This window comes from Oncorhynchus masou, unplaced genomic scaffold (assembly GCF_036934945.1).
Source record: "Oncorhynchus masou masou isolate Uvic2021 unplaced genomic scaffold, UVic_Omas_1.1 unplaced_scaffold_1755, whole genome shotgun sequence".
Classification (NCBI taxonomy): domain Eukaryota; kingdom Metazoa; phylum Chordata; class Actinopteri; order Salmoniformes; family Salmonidae; genus Oncorhynchus; species Oncorhynchus masou.
The window spans coordinates 13,278-17,500 of NW_027007715.1; the positions used below are offsets into that span (position 1 = coordinate 13,278).

The 4,223-nt window shown below is 46.4% G+C and overlaps 1 pseudogene; it reads left to right on the forward strand.

Annotated features, from left to right (window-relative positions):
• The first annotated feature begins 1,091 nt into the window (after positions 1 to 1,091).
• Positions 1,092 to 4,223, forward strand: part of LOC135532175 (protein phosphatase 1 regulatory subunit 12A-like) — a 57,723-nt pseudogene continuing 54,591 nt past the window's right edge.

Here is a 4,223-nt window from a genome sequence, read left to right on the forward strand (position 1 = left end):
ATAAATTAATTTGATCACGCTATGTCACCTATTGATTCTATGATGAATAAATAAAAAAAATAAAAAATGTTTTGTTGTTTCTCTGTAATACTAGCCACCTAGCAATTTTATGAAGTTCGCTTTAGCTAGGCAGCCATATGGGTTCACAATCTCCTAACCTCATAACTAGCTACCAAGCCATTTCAGGCTATCAATCCATTCAGAGTAGCTTGTCTAACTAGACTGGCATGCCTGCTGGAAAAGTTGCTAGACTTTAGAAAAGCAAGCAATGACTAAATGTACTGAATAAAGCTCATATTAATTCCAAACTTTCACCCAGATGTTAAGCAGAGACGCAGAAGAAGCGTATTGTCGCTTTGTGATGAAAATTACCATATTTTCCCCATGAGCTAAACACACAATTATGAAACTACAGAAGCTATTTAGAATGCATTTTCTTGGTCCTAGATTCATAAAATGTTCAAAGTACATTGTTTTCAATAAATAAATAAATGAAAATGTAGTTTCTAGCTTTTCATCAGACAACAGCGATATTTAGTTTCTTTAAAACAAATAAATAAATAACCACCAGCCAGAATACAGACAGCTCAAGAGGTATGCTTCGGTATAGGGACAAATACTTGGTTTAAATGTAATCTGGCACTTTTCTGATAATATCATAATATGTCTATGTGTGTATTGATCATGATACCATACCATGTATTGATAGTGTGTGTTATCATATACTGTATGTTTGTCATAGAAACAAAAGGTAAACTTTCCATGGACACTCAATTGAACCATTTCCAAATAGAGATCGTCAAGGGCCGGCTGTTGACAAATTACAGCACTTAGGTTACACTTTGGTGTATAAGTAAAGTTGTTTTTTTCTGCATGGTTTGCCGAGGGCCCTTCAGCTTATATCCAAGACGTTGTTGCCTGCGTGGGAGTCCTGCAATGCGTCATCAGCATGCCTGCTGTTTTTACAGTAGCCTACTCAAATCAGCATGGGCCGGCCTGACACACTCTTGGGAGAATGCCCTGTCCTGTCCTTCCAAAGTTCGACTTTCGTATGAGTTGTTACCGCCAGGGGCGCAGTCTCTCGGAAAGGACATCCCTAATGCAGCTCTACTTTGGCTCCGCCGGCAACATGTACTGAATCTACCCGGGAGAGACCGAGGAAGATGGCGGCGACTGATCGTTCCCGATCCGAAGCTGCAAAACAGCGACGGCAGGATCAGTTACAGCGATGGCTAGGCTCGGAAACCGATCAGACGGGACCGGGGACGCGGGACGGGTCGACGGGAACCGGGACGCGGAGGGCCCGGGTTCGGTTCGCTCAGGGAGCCGTGTTTATGGCAGCCTGTTCGGCCGGGGACAGAGAGGAGGTAGCGGTGCTCCTACGACAGGGCGCTGACATCAACCACGCCAATATAGACGGACTGACCGCGCTTCATCAGGTACTCAACTAGCTACTTCAGCTTGACCAGCGGGTATAAATTCGCTACATTGTTACGGCTTGTTTGAGTAGTGGAATGGCAGGGTGGAAACAATGTAGCGATCTGTGTCGTAGCCTTCGGCGAAACAAAAATGTTAAATTAGTTACGGTAACCATTTGAGCGATCATCGACTGATAGGCAGAAAACACTGTCAAAACCACTTGTATCTCTCCCAATCTAAGACAAGTCGGCGATTTGAATATGTTTATGAAACCACACAGAACTTTCCAGTCGTGGTGTTGGGGCCATTGTGATGGTAATCATTCCGCTATGTGTAATATAAGTAGGTTGGGTCCTTTTGAAACTGTTGCGTTCAAGTTCGTGTTTTTCACTCGGCTGAACTCGACAAAAAAAAAAAACGGAAAAGAGTGTCGCTTGTAGAAGAATATTTATAAAAATGTAATCTAATCAAGAGTTTTCCAAATCAGAAAATATTTTTTAAAATATATATCAACACACGATTTGTGACCTTCAGGATGTTGACAATAATTTAATTAAATCTTTCAGATGAAGTCTGTGATTGGGTCTTTGTGGACTTTCTTTGTGCTGTGAGCATTGTAACAATCAACGTTATAACGTTATCGATTGTTCTGGCAGCATACACACACACTGTATGCTGCCTAATTGGTCTGATGATAACCTAATCATTTGTAGTGTTTATTTCAGATAAACACGATTCTTTTTAAATGCCTAAAGATTATTTGAATGTGAACAGAATTTGAATGTTCAACAGATACAATTAATGTGTTGTTTAATTGTCTTTGTGATTGTTTACTACGAAAGGCATACGACAACCCCCTCAGTAGAGAGGATGTCTGACCACCCCCTCAGTAGAGAGGATGTCTGACAACCCCCTCAGCAGAGAGGATGTCTGACCACCCCCTCAGTAGAGAGGATGTCTGACCACCCCCTCAGTAGAGAGGATGTCTGACCACCCCCTCAGTAGAGAGGATGTCTGACCACCCCTCAGCAGAGAGGATGTCTGACCACCCCCTCAGTAGAGAGGATGTCTGACCACCCCCTCAGTAGAGAGGATGTCTGACAACCCCCTCAGCAGAGAGGATGTCTGACCACCCCCTCAGTAGAGAGGATGTCTGACCACCCCCTCAGCAGAGAGGATGTCTGACCACCCCCTCAGCAGAGAGGATGTCTGACCACCCCCTCAGCAGAGAGGATGTCTGACCACCCCCTCAGTAGAGAGGATGTCTGACCACCCCCTCAGTAGAGAGGATGTCTGACCACCCCCTCAGTAGAGAGGATGTCTGACCACCCCCTCAGTAGAGAGGATGTCTGACCACCCCCTCAGTAGAGAGGATGTCTGACCACCCCCTCAGCAGAGAGGATGTCTGACCACCCCCTCAGTAGAGAGGATGTCTGACCACCCCCTCAGTAGAGAGGATGTCTGACCACCCCCTCAGTAGAGAGGATGTCTGACCACCCCCTCAGCAGAGAGGATGTCTGACCACCCCCTCAGCAGAGAGGATGTCTGACCACCCCTCAGTAGAGAGGATGTCTGACCACCCCCTCAGTAGAGAGGATGTCTGACCACCCCCTCAGCAGAGAGGATGTCTGACCACCCCCTCAGTAGAGAGGATGTCTGACCACCCCCTCAGTAGAGAGGATGTCTGACCACCCCCTCAGCAGAGAGGATGTCTGACCACCCCCTCAGTAGAGAGGATGTCTGACCACCCCTCAGTAGAGAGGATGTCTGACCACCCCCTCAGCAGATAGGATGTCTGACCACCCCCTCAGCAGATAGGATGTCTGACCACCCCCTCAGTAGAGAGGATGTCTGACCACCCCCTCAGTAGAGAGGATGTCTGACCACCCCTCAGCAGATAGGATGTCTGACCACCCCCTCAGTAGAGAGGATGTCTGACCACCCCTCAGTAGAGAGGATGTCTGACCACCCCTCAGTAGAGAGGATGTCTGACCACCCCTCAGTAGAGAGGATGTCTGACCACCCCCTCAGTAGAGAGGATGTCTGACCACCCCCTCAGTAGAGAGGATGTCTGACCACCCCCTCAGTAGAGAGGATGTCTGACCACCCCCTCAGTAGAGAGGATGTATGTAATCGGTTCTATGTGTAGAAAATGTCATAGGCCCTGTTTCAGATTAAAATGATGTTATAAATTAAGAAAGTAGGACGATTCACCAATTAGGTTACCCCTCCCCCCCACACACACCCTCCATGTTTCACCATGTAATGACCCTCCCAACCACCTTGCTTGAGGGGGGTGGGACTACCACCCCACTAGTCTGGACTCCATCTCTGTCAGACTGTGACTGGATGGATCCACACGTACAGTATTTCCTCTGCTTTTACGATACATAAAACACATAGCTGTCTCCTTACGTAGAGGCTCCAAACTTTCAGAACGAGGGCTTACGGTCGTGTTTGATTCAACGGAAACCAGCTCGAAAAAGGTTGTGAGGTCACACACCTCCTCTGTGCTGGGGCTAATGAATATACATGAAGACAACTAAACAGACCTGTATGTTATAAAGCTCATTATACCACCTTATGATGAGAACCTTGAGCCATTGTTTATCGCTTAACTTACTCTAACATTGTCACTGCAGTAGGCTATGTGTATTGCAGTAGGCTAGGCTATGTGTATTGTCACTGCAGTAGACTATGTGTATTGTCACTGCAGTAGACTAGGTGTATTGTTACTGCAGTAGACTAGGTGTATTGTTACTGCAGTAGACTGTGTGTATTGCCACTGCAGTAGGCTAGGCTAT